Raw genomic sequence first — 14,027 nt, 5'->3', positions numbered from 1 at the left:
ATAAATAAACACTTTTATTTATCACCATACTGATTACTCATTATTCATTGTTTCGGTTTTATCAACTTTATACTTGAATTAAAAACACTAGTTGTCCCATGCTCCAAGCATGTACACTATGTTTTTCTTAAACAATAGCTTTGCCATACACCAAGTATGCACTCTATGTTTGTCTATGATCCTTACTTTGTGAAATAAACAAAATTGAATATAATTTCAATGATTCTAATTTCACACTCCCAAATCCTTATCGAAAAATGTGAGAATTTCAAATTCCTATCATTTATCGAAATCTGTTTAGATTTTAAACTTATTTGCACTGACCCTCCTGTAATGAGTATGTACAAAGTCACAAAGACTTGTCAACAGTCATTATAAGGTATTCCAATGGAGATCAACTCCATGGAAACGAAGTCTCATATTTAAAGTACATAGCTTTGAACATGCTTCTTGCATTAAGTTTTTCTAATCTTACACAGTTAACTTCCACCTATGGAGACAACTCCATATTCCCATTTTGACTACCCATTCTGAACAAGAGCTGCCTCTTTTCAGATTAGGTCAATATGGTCCTTCCAAAGTTAACACTATACTTCCAACTGTCCTTGAGCAACCAATCTTTGGTAAAGCCTTAGATTGTCCTCGACAATTGCTTAATCACTTTAGTCATATCCAATTCTAGATATTTTCCTCTTAATGCCCCCGGGCATTTGGAAAATTTAGAAATGATGAATATTATAGCACATGCAATCGTTCCTGTACCCAAAGCAAATGGGACACGATTCATGATGTCTCACACAAAGACATGATTCTAGACCAGTCTTTTGCTACAATATTTTTTATTTGCCATGTTCTCAAGATTTGACTATGAACAGGGATGCCATAATCATAATCGAATTTTGAGAACGCAATATATAGAATTTCCTTAAGTTGAACCAATCCAACATGAAATTCATATATATATATTCTTGACTAAAGATGATTAAAATCTCAATCTAAGCTTAAAATCTCACTCTAAGCCTTTTAGAATTGACATGAAGTATAATATCATCTCCCTTAATTATAGCAAAACAACTTTTTCGACCCCTGCAACCTCACGAATTGAAACTTTTGTTTTTTATAATTAACATGGCTAACTTGCAATACTTATCATAATTATCATGCTCCCACTAACATGATGATTATTAGCATAACACTTATGCTCCCACTAGCTTTGACATGTACTCAGAAATCAACTGGACTTCTAGAAATCAATACTTTATTGACTTTCTTACCAAAGTTCAGATTTCTGATACGAGATGCTTTGATAAAACTTTATCAAAATCATACACCTTTCCTTAGATAGCATGCATGTGTGTCTAAACAATTTCAGAACTATGAAAAGGGATGCCGTAATCATAGTCTCAATTGTTTAGACCTTTTGCCATCTCCTTCAAATCTACTTGGTGGAAGTGTTTCCTCACCATCATTTTCATGAATCGGAGATAAACCTTATGACCCTTAGATTTTATGGTGTATGTGTTCTTATCCATGTGAATTGTCAAAACCATAGTCACAAGACAAGGATAATGACAAATCCAAACTCATATGGACTGAACTTATGCAATCTTAACTTCTTGCCACCTGGCAGTACAGGGCCTGCCATTGCTTCCAAGTTGTTATGCAACCAATTGAGAACTTTCAGAACTCCTATGCAAAGCCAACTTTAACTGGAATGGGCACAGAATATGTCAACATGATAGGTTATAAACCTCAAGTCGTGTGCTAGTGAAGAACCTCAAGTTTTATTCTTGATTAGTTCTTGAAATTCTTTTTAGGATCTTTAAGACTCCCACTATCCTCTTGACATATAAGACTATCTTGCCAAATATTCAAGAGATAGCGCGGATTCTTTATCAAGACAAACACTTCACACAATTGGCCTTAGTTGGTCTTTGTTTTATCCAAAACATCACAACTTACCAATTTCAAATGTACAAGAGTAGGACACTTTTACTCTTACATTTGACAAGTGTTTTAAACCTTTCTTTAAGATATGCCACTCAAGTTACAATCTTGGAGTATGACTCTAAGAATTGTTTTGGAACGAAGTATGACTCATCTTCCTGATCTAACCATTTCAACAATTCATGATTCCTCTTCTTAGTCATAAGAATGCACTAAGATGACCTTTAGAGGACTAATTGTGATATGATTTCTGAATCATTAAGATGATCACAAGCATGATACTAAAGTACTCTCCCATCTTTTCAGATTTAAGAAACTTTTATCTTTTTGCCTAATTTGATTCTTCCCATTCGTTCTGCCATACATTGAGACTTTTCCAATGTTTTAGAATTATACTTAAACTTGTAAGTATAACCATTTATACTAAACTTTAGTAAATCAAATAATCTTAACGAGCTTTGTGGTGGACATGACCAGTGCACAAGATTGTGTACTCGATCCCTTTAGTCCTTCACTTGACTCACACATCCATGTGAACAAGTAATTAGTCTTGATTTTCCAATGCTTGAAAGTTCTCATTCATCATACTATTCAACTTGCATGATTCCAAGTTTCGGTCCAATTGAAACTTGGGTGATGAGGAACTTTCATGATTTGGTAAATTTAGACACTACCACAAATGAAAGAATCAAATCCATTTTCCAATATTGCTGTCAGTGGAATCATATAAGCAACAATTTTCCACAAATGCCATCGTAAGGATACTTCAAATAAATAAAATTAAACAATTTTCTTTTATTTTAAAACTTTGCGGAAAAACTTATCCTTACAATCCACATGGAAAATTGTTGTTATCTATTCCTTAGCAATATATCATAACTTCTTAAGCAACTGCTCAAAATTCTGATGCGATCGAAATCCACCTTCGCGATCAGAATCAGCATATACTTCCTTTAAGATTTCTCTCTATTCTTTGATTCTTAAAACATCAACATGTGACCCAGTCACATCATGTAATGAGTATCTCAGAATAGAACTTAACAGAGTTAGATAATGGGCTCTACCTGATGTAGAGTCAAACTTATTGACTTTAACATCCTTAGGTAAATTTGGCAGCTTTGTAATCAACGCCCCTTCCTTTGGCAGAATAAACATATGGACCCTTTGGTAATGGGACTATCTTAGACTTAGCCTTTCTCTTTACCATTTGGTCAACCGGGTTGACTATGGCCAATCCCTTTCCATTGCGAAGAGAATGCTTCTTCTGGATTTCCAGTGTCACCATTGTCACTGTCCATAAAGTTTTTGGGAAGTTGATCTTCTAATCAAATTTGCTTTACTATCGTTCCAAATCATTGCTGATTCAGCAGCACCAAGCAAATAGATATGATCATTAAGGTTCATGTCATAGTCTGTTTCATAGTAGTCCCAAAGGAACTCACTATGTGACTTAGAAAGTGATTGAACATCCAACTTTCTCAAGACTTTGACACCCAACTCTCCCAGCTTGTCAATATATGACTTCATCTCTAAGATGTGATCACACATAGACCTTGCTTGCCATTAGGGCTTGAGTGACCTTGAACTTGTGGGTTAGGGAGAATAATTGGAGGAGGTGGAGGAAGAGAAGTATGACTTCCATGAGCCAAACTCGGGAAGTCATATTCATTAGGAAAGCTTGGTTTGGGAAGATCATTGTTGTCTAAACCAGACATCAACAATGGCAGAAATTCACGTAAAGTTGATTTAAGTCCTTAATATAACACCCAATATGATATATTAAGGCTAGGACCCAACAAACTATTTTATAACTTGGAAGAGGGATGTCGTAATCCAAGCTATAAAATATTTGAAGGTAGGTGAATGACGATTCACCAATTTCCACCAAGATAAACGAAATGTATTATTAGGTTTTAATTGGTTTTGAAACTCCTAGATTCATTTGAGATTCATTGAACTTTTCAATGGCATGTTTAAATCTCGAGTGTGCCCTTCAGGTTTTGTGACTGGGATGTCGAGGATCACAAAACAAGGTGTGAAGTAACCATGCAAATATACTTGGTACCTTAATATTTACCCGTCAATCGATGTGCCGGTTAACCACACACGCTCCAACGATACTATGATAAACATTAAGTTACCCTTTTCCTACCTTGTTAACTCCAGGTTAGTGTTCCGGTTAACCACACACGCTCCACTAATAGCTTAAACAAAGTGCAAAGTGTAATTGCATGGATTAGCACCTTATTCACATTTTCCTAAGTAACTAAGATTGGGAATTTATAAAATGTTTAGTTACTTAGTATTTATCATTAATACTTTTAATGAAGGGAGAATTATAGTCTTTGTCCTACTTGTTCGGCTAACGACCCTCCACCAGTCAAGGAAGCGGTGGGTGAGAGTGGACACCCATTAAACTGCCATTTTACAGGCAGTAACCTTATACCCCCCTTATGGACCGACTTCGTGAATGAGGCCTACTAATGGTAAGACGACTTGCTCTTATACATATAATATATTAAACTTTTAATATTATAATAGTATAAGGGTGTATTTTAGACATTTAAAATACTTGGTGGTTTAATCTATTAATTAAACTATACTCTTAATTTAATTAAATTTAAACCATGTCATTATGGAATTATTAATTCTCTTTTAATTAACACTTTAATTATCTATTAATAAAGTCCATAAGAGTTAATTGAATTATTCAATAAAAACATCATAATTTCAATTATTAAATTCAAAATTAAAACCATTTAATTAATTGTTTAAGTTATGAACCCAAGAGTTTTAGAATTCAATTCTTTTTTTTATCATAAAAAAAACTTTTTCCAAATTCCAAAACTTGAGGGCAAGTTTTGTAACTCTTGAAAACTTTTGGATTCCATAACTTATGGAGTTAAATACTTGTTTTATGATGAAACTTTTCATGTTCCATAACTTAAGAACAAGTTATGGAATTCTTTAAAACATTAAGACTAAGTTTTGTAACTCCATAAAAACTTTGAATCAATTTTTTTAAAAACCTTTTCATATACATAACTTATGGAGGTTTCAAAAAACTTTTTAGATCAAACTTTTAAAACTAATAAAATAATCATATCATTTTATCTTTTACTAAATTTGACCTAATTCAACTCATATAGCAAATGATTCAAATTTTACAAATAATTAGTTTTTCACAAAAACAAGTAATTATCTTAAAATTTGACAAACGTCATGTTTTTTTTCCTTTTTTTTTCCAACTTTGAAAATAAAACATTTGCATCAATATAACAGAAAACAACCCATGGCTCTGATACCACTGTTGGGTTTTGAGCATTCTAACACTCCTATGGTGTACATGCTGATGGGTTTTGAGCATTCTAAAACTTCCTAAGTGTACATGCAACCCTAATAACCTTGGATCTATGTTTGTCTAATAATCATGCAAAGTTGAATTCCAAGGTTATATTCCTATCTAGCATACATGGGGAACATTTTTAACTTGAATGAAAGATAGAATAACTTACCTTGTTGTTGATTATGATCCTTGAAACCTTGTGAGCCTAGCACCCCAAGTGTCATGCCTCAAATGCTTCACACAACACCAAATGCAAAGGAGTAAACTTTGAGAGAATCTTACACTTGCAAAATCGGCTCTAGCCCTCTTGTTTCTTATGTAGCCTATTTTGGTGGAGAATGGGTTTCTTATATAGTGTTGACACATCTAGGGTTACACCATGTAAACCCTAATGTGTCATGACTCTTCATTTCCATGACCCATGGGTTTGTAACTCCCATGGAGCATCCATGGAGCATCCTATGGGTGGAACCCAACTTGATAATCCATGGAGCCTCTTAGCCCACTATATAAGATATGGAAGATTTACATAATCTACCCATATATTTAATTAGTTATCTTTTGATCACTTAATTAATTCTAAATTAATTCTTGATCAAACTAATTAAATAATATTATTAATATATTAGAACTTATAATATATTAATAAACCATAAGTGTTATTTCTCTCATTTTAGTTTATCCAATTGCATGGTGCCATGCAACCCAAATGGACCATGCCGGGTCAGGTCAAGTACATCCCAGAAATAGTTATGGACTTATACACCTTATCCAACAGTCTCCCACTTGGATAAGTCTAATAACTATAACTACAATACTTCAGGAACCGATCGGCAATCATAGCTCTTTCAAGGTCTCTCGGAACTGAGAAGATGATGATACGCCATTTAAGATAAGTGATCATATAATCCTCTGTTGTAGATATCAGCCGGACAAATACATGGAACAATGTATTACTTATTGTCCAGCAGTTTGTTTCCCGATTTCCGATTTGTTTGACAAAGAACTTAGTTGAACACATCAACTTAGTTCTGACCGGGCCCGGTACATAGGTCAAAAAAAAATCATCGAGGGGCCCAAATATCACCTTCTAATCCAAGAAGGAACAGATAAACTTCGACTCATATGTTTGTTCTACTACTCATTGAATTATACACAAAAGCACGTTTTATAACATCGAGTTACCAATGCGTTAACGTACAATCAATGCATAACCAGCTCATAAGTAACAAATCATATCTCTAGGTTTGAAGACTTATATGATATTACCGTCTCACGATCACTCGAGATAAATTCCATGAAGTGATTCCAGTGAGCGTGGGTTGAGTCCAATGCTCAGAACTTATGAGCACTCATGAGTGTTGTAGCCATGTCCAACAACTTAGACCTCTGCAACCAATCATGACAGTCTTGATTCATACCTACTTCCGACATATGACCGACTGTGGAGGTTCGAATAATATGATATACCAAACATAATTATTCTGGAAGTCAAAACATGCAAAAGAAATATAGTAAACGATCGACAATAGATAGCAACACTTTACTCATAAATAAAATACCTTTTATTCATCATCTAATGTCAATTACACTTTACAAATTTCAAGGTTATCTAACTACTAAATCTAATATCATCCTTCAGCCCTATGCTCCGAGCATGCTGGAGATGCTTAACCCGAGTCAGTCCCTTCGTGAGGGGATCTACTGGATTTTCATCCGATGATACCCTCTTTTCCATGAGGAGTCCTTCTTCTATTCGATGTCTGATGAAATGGTATTTTTTGTCGATGTGTCTGGATCTCCCGTGATCCCTTGGTTCCTTGGCTAAGGCAACTGCACTTTCACTATCACAGAAAATTTCCATTGGCTCTTTAATAGCTGGTACAACTCCAAGGTCTCCAATGAAGTTCTTCAGCCATATCGCCTCCTTTGCTGCCTCGCTAGCTGCTATATACTCTGATTCGCAAGTTGAATCAGCCACTGTCTCTTGCTTGGAACTCTTCCAAGAAATTGCTCCTCCATTTAAGGTAAAGACCCAGCCTGACTGAGAGCGGAAATTATCCCTATCAGTCTGAAAGCTAGCATCACTATACCCTACAACTCTCAAGTCTTCACTCCCACCGAGGGTAAGGACCCAGTCCTTAGTCCTCCGTAGGTACTTGAGGATATTCTTTACCGCAGTCCAGTGTGCCTTGCTAGAGTTCCCCTGATACCTGCTAACCATGCTCAAAGAAAAGGCTACATCAGATCGAGTACACGTCATAGCATATATGATAGATCCTACAGTCGAAGCATAAGCTATTCGACTCATTTCTGCTATCTCAGCCTTAGTACTAGGGCTTTGTGTTTTACTCAATCTGGCGTTACTCTGGATGGGTAACTCTCCTTTCTTGGAGTCCTGCACGCCGAATCTCTTCAACACCTTATTCAAGTAAGTACTCTGACTAAGTCCAATTAGTCTTTTACTCCGGTCTCTCAAGATCCTTATCCCTAGAATATAGGCAACTTCTCCTAGGTCCTTCATAGAGAAACACTTCCCAAGCCAGGACTTAACTTCCAGCAGAGTTGGGATGTCATTTCCTATGAGTAGTATGTCATCCACATACAATACCAAAAAGCTAACTATACTCCCACCAGCCTTGACATATACATAAGATTCATCTTCACTCCCTGAAAAGCCAAATTCCTTGACTTTCTCATCAAAGCAAAGATTCCATCTGCGAGGTGCTTGCTTTAACCCATAAATGGATTTCTCAAGCTTACCCACTCTATTAGGGTACTATGTGTTGACAAAACCCTCTGGCTGACTCATGTAAACATCCTCAGCCAACTTTCCATTAAGGAAAGCGGTTTTGACATCCATTTGCCATATTTCATAGTCATGAAATGCGGCTATGGCTAACAGAACCCTAATAGACTTAATCTTGGCCACTGGAGAAAAGGTCTCATCATAATCAACTCCTGGAGTTTGTGAGAAACCCTTTGCAACCAGTTGTGCCTTGTAAGTGTGTACATTACCATCCATGTCGGTCTTCTTCTTGAAGATCCATTTGCACCCTACAGTCTTACGACCTGGTACATTCTCAACCAAGTTCCAAACTTGATTGTCATACATGGACTGTATCTCGCTGTCCATTGCCTCTTTCCACTTGGCTGACTCAGGGCCTGCCATGGCTTCCGCGTAACTGTTAGGTTCATCCAGACCTGTCAGTGTCTCATCACTGATAAGTGTATCACCTTCCGCAGTAATATGGAATCTATAGTAATGCTCAGGTGCATTCCTAACCCTTGTGGAACGCCTCAGAGGTACAGACTTGTCAATTGGCTCAACAGAAGTTTCCTCCTCAAGTTGAGTGCTAGGGTTTGAAGTTCCTTCACCACTTGACTCTTGAATTTCTTCAAGGTCAACTTGCCTCCCACTGTCTCCTTGGCTTATGATCTCTCTCTCTTGAAAGAAAGCCCTCCTAGCTACAAAGACCACATTCTCAGTAGGTCTATAGAAGAGGTAACCAAAGGATTTATGTGGGTAGCCGATGAAAATACACCTCTCACTTTGAGGTTCGAGCTTATCATGAGTCTCGCGTCTCACGAAAGCCTCGCAACCCCAAATCTTAATGTGGTCTAGTTTGGGTACTTTACCAGTCCACATCTCATGAGGAGTTTTGGCAACTTTCTTTGTGGGAACTAGATTAAGGATATGGGCGGCAGTCTCTAAGGCATACCCCAAAAATGAGATTGGTAGCGAAGCTCGACTCATCATGGAACGAACCATATCCAACAAGGTTCGATTACGCCTCTCAGCTACACCATTCAACTGCGGTGTCCTGGGAGGTGTCAATGGTGAGACAATCCCACATTCCCTAAGATAGTCGAGGAACTCTGAACTAAGATACTCACCACCTCGATCGGATCGAAGCATCTTAATGTTCCTGCCCAATTGATTCTCGACTTCCTGTTTAAACTCTTTAAACCTCTCAAAAGTCTCTGACTTATGCTTGATTAAGTAGACATATCCATATCTACTGTAATCATCAGTAAAAGTCAAATAATAACGATTAGCATCCCTTGTGGCATGTTTGAAGGGCCCACACACATCTGTGTGTATAAGATCCAACAAACCTTCACCCCTCTCACAAGAACCTGTGAAGGGTGACTTTGTCATTTTTCCAAGTAAGCATGATTCGCAACTATCATCTGACTTTAGGTCAAATGACTCCAATACTCCATCCTTTTGGAGTTGGCCTATGCGTTTCTTGCTTATATGTCCAAGACGACAATGCCATAATGATGCTTTATCCAAGTTATTATCATTAACAGAATCAATACACAATACATTATTTCCTAAGTTATCAACCACATATACAGTTTCATACACACCATCACAAGGTAATGCTTTAAAATAAAGAACATTATTAAAAAAAGCATTAATCGAACCAACTTCATTATCAAATGAAAAGGTCAAACCTTGTTTATACAATGCATGAAAGGAAATAATATTTCTTGCCATTTCTGGCAAATAACAACATTTATTCAAATCTAAACTAAACCCACTACTTAGCGATAAAGTATAAACTCCAATCTTGGTGACAGGTAAAGCTTTCCTATTCCCCATGATTAAGTTTATTCTTCCATGCTCCACATTCTCACTTCTTCTTAGTCCCTGCAAATCAGAATAGATATGAATACCACAACCGGTATTAAGGACCCAAGAGTTAGAATGGGGTGAGTTATTAGATAAGATAGTGTAAATACCTGCATGGTTGGGTTTAACTTTCCCATCCTTCACATCTTGCTGGTACTTTGGGCAGTTCCGCTTCCAATATGACTTTTCATGGCAATATAAGCATTCAGCCTCTTTAGGGTCAGAAGAAGGAGTGACAAAACCTTTCTTGGTTCCACTTGAAGAAGAGCCATCAAGAGTCCTAGCCTTGGTACCCTTCGAAGAGCTCTTCCTCTTCTTCCCTCTACCTTTCCCGATTGCCAAAACCGGGGCGGAGTTTGGAGTAGGAGTGTTAACAACCGACTTACCCTTAAGACCTGTTTCTGCGGTCTTGAGGAGTCCCTGAAGTTTGCTGAGTGTGACCTCTTCCTTATTCATGTGATATGTCATGCGTAATTGATCATAGCACGATGGTAAGGAGTGCAAAATGATATCTATTGCAAGCTCCTCAGGGAAGTTCACATTAAGCTTCAGCAACCGATCCACATACCTTTGCATTTTCTGCATGTGGCTCGTGACGCATTCCCCGTCCTTCATCATGGTTGTTATGATAGAGCATATGATTTCATACCTCTGTTGTCGTGCACTTTGATGGTATCTTTCCATCAGATCTTGGTGCATTTCAAAAGGGTAGAAGTCCTCATAGGACTTTTGGAGTTCCGCTGTCATGGTGGCCAACATGATGCATGCCACTTTTGTAGCATCCCTTTCATGTGCCCGGAAGTCAGCGATCTCCTAGGGAGTTGCAGTGGTCTCATCAATCTCCTTAAGCTCCTTGTCAAGGACATATTCTTTGTCCTCGTAGCGGGTAATCATCCTGATGTTTCTGATCCATTCATTGAAGTTGGATCCATCAAAAGTGACTTTCCCACACAAGTTCATAAGGGTAAAGGAGTCATTAGGATTAGAGCCAGAAGCAGCATTGTTTGAAGACATCTGAAAGAAGAGAACAAGATTAGTTTAGATATTAAGAGAGTCCTTAATAAAACACCCAAATGTAATATTAAAGCTAGGATCGAATCACAATATATTATAACTTAGAAGAGGTATGCCGTAATCCAAGCTATAACATATTTGAAACGTAGGTGAATGACGATTCACCAATTTCCACCATGAAAAACGAAATATAAATATTAGGTTTTTAATTGGTTCTTAGAAATTCCTAGATTCTTTTGAGATTCAATGAACTTTTCAAAGGCATGTTTCAATCTTGAGTGTGCCCTCCAAGTTTTGTGACTGGGATACCGAGGATCACAAAACGAGGTGTGAAGTAACCATGAAAATCACTTGGTACACTCAATGTTTATTACTCAATCGATGTGCCGGTTAACCACACGAGCTCCACCGACCTATAATAAACTTTAAGTCACCCTTTACCTACCTTGTTAAGTCCAAGTTAGTGTGCCGGTTAACCACACGAGCTCCACTAACGACTTAAACAAAGTGTAAAGTGTAATTTCATGGATTAGCACCTTATTCACATTTTCCTAAAGTAACTAAGATTGGGAATTTAATAAAAGCATTTAGTTACTTTATAATATTCATCATACTTTTAATGAGAATTTATAAGTCCTTGTCCTACCCGTTCAGCTAACGACCCTCCACCGATCAAGGAAGCGGTGGGTGAGAGTGGACACCCATTAAGTTGCCATTTTATAGGCAACAACCTTATACCCCCCTTATAGACCGGCTTCGTGAATGAGGCGTACTAGCGGTAAGACGACTTGAAGTTATACATATATATATTAGTAACTTACAATATTATAAAGTATAAGGGTTGAATTTTAACTCTTAAAATTCTAAGGGTTGGAAGTAAAGTTTTAATCAAGACTTTACATGTTCCAAAACTTGAGGGCAAGTTTTGTAAACTTCCAAAACTTTTCATTTCTTATAACTTATGAATTAATTGAGTAATAAAAATGAAGACTCCTCATTTTTATAACTCTTGTGTTCTTTTAATGGCTTTAATAAAAGTGAGACTTTTGGTTTTCCATAACTTGAGGACAAGTTATGGACTCCATTAAAACACATTATGATCATGAATTAAACTACCATGAAGGTTACAAACAATTCCTATGATCATCTAATCTTCATAAGTTCAAGAACATGAATATGAACACATTCAAGAATCAAAAATTACACTTAAAAAAAACTTGTAATTTTAATAATTGCCATTGTAAATGGATTAGCATAAACAATACACCATCTAAAACAAGCTTTAAAACATCAAAACAGTTTAGGGTAATGTTTCTAGTCCATTTCCAGCAACAAATGTGCAAACTTTCATACGAGCAGAAAACAGAAAAACGATTTTTTTTTCAAGCTGTTTGCACACAAAAAAAAACAACAAACAAACCTAGGCTCTGATACCACTGATGGGTTTTGAGCATTCTAACACTTCCTAAGTGTACATGCAACCCTAATAACCTTGGATCTATGTTTGTCTAATAATCATGCAAAGTTGAATTCCAAGGTTATATTCCTATCTAGCATACATGGGGAACATTTTTAACTTGAATGAAAGATAGAATAACTTACCTTGTTGTTGATTATGATCCTTGAAACCTTGTGAGCCTAGCACCCCAAGTGTGATGCCTCAAATGCTTCACACAACACCAAATGCAAAGGAGTAAACTTTGAGAGAATCTTACACTTGCAAAATCGGCTCTAGCCCTCTTGTTTCTTATGTAGCCTATTTTGGTGGAGAATGGGTTTCTTATATAGTGTTGACGCATCTAGGGTTACACCATGTAAACCCTAATGTGTCATGACTCTTCATTTCCATGACCCATGGGTTTGTAACTCCCATGGAGCATCCATGGAGCATCCTATGGGTGGAACCCAACTTGATAATCCATGGAGCCTCTTAGCCCACTATATAAGATATGGAAGATTTACATAATCTACCCATATATTTAATTAGTTATCTTTTGATCACTTAATTAATTCTAAATTAATTCTTGATCAAACTAATTAAATAATATTATTAATATATTAGAACTTATAATATATTAATAAACCATAAGTGTTATTTCTCTCATTTTAGTTTATCCAATTGCATGGTGCCATGCAACCCAAATGGACGATGCCGGGTCAGGTCAAGTACATCCCAGAAATAGTTATGGACTTATACACCTTATCCAACACATGCAACCCTATAAACCTTGGATCTATGTTTTCTCTATTATACATGCAAATATTAACTATTCCAAGGTTTCATCCTAACTAGCATATTATGAAGCACCTATACTACAAAGTTCTAGTTAGATGACATACCTTTTGATGTAGCTTGATGTCTTCAAGCTATAAGAGCTTAGCCCCAATAGTGTGGAAGCCTCAAATGGAATCACAAATCACCAAAACACCTTGGAAGAACTTGAGAGAATATGTATGCACAATTAAATCGGCCCACTCTTATTTTCACACACTTGTCAATTTTGTGAGCCAAGGACCTCTTTATATATTATGGAGGATTAGGGTTACATCCATGTAAACCCTAATACCCATGACCTTTCATTTACATAGGATCTATGGGTTAAAAGCTCCATGGACCATCCATTAAATCTTAGCCCAACCTAAATGAACTTGGCCCATTCCATATATATAAGAGTCCATATTTAATTAGTTCTTTTTGATCACTTAATTAATTCTAAATTACTTCTTGATCAATACTAATTAAATAAAATGATTCCATATTAATATATTAGAACTCATAATATATTAATATAAATCATAAATATACTATTCTCAAAAGACTATCCATATAAATTGTGCCGGTGAAGTGCAACCCAAATGGACCATGTCGGGTCGGGTCAAGTACATACCAAATATAGTTATGGACTTACACATTAATCCAACAAAGAATATAGCAAGGTGGTGGATCAAAGAGGAAGCTGTAGATCCAAGATTGTGGTTTCATTTCAGACCATTTCAAGATATAAAGATCTAAACTTGGTGATTATATCCTTAGATCTCTTAGATTGAGTTTTTGGACAATTTTGGTCCAAATGTTGA

Source organism: Lactuca virosa, chromosome 5, assembly GCF_052849685.1.
Source record: "Lactuca virosa cultivar CGN04683 chromosome 5, Lactuca_virosa_CGN04683_v6, whole genome shotgun sequence".
NCBI classification, from domain to species: domain Eukaryota; kingdom Viridiplantae; phylum Streptophyta; class Magnoliopsida; order Asterales; family Asteraceae; genus Lactuca; species Lactuca virosa.
This window is presented reverse-complemented; position numbering follows the sequence as displayed.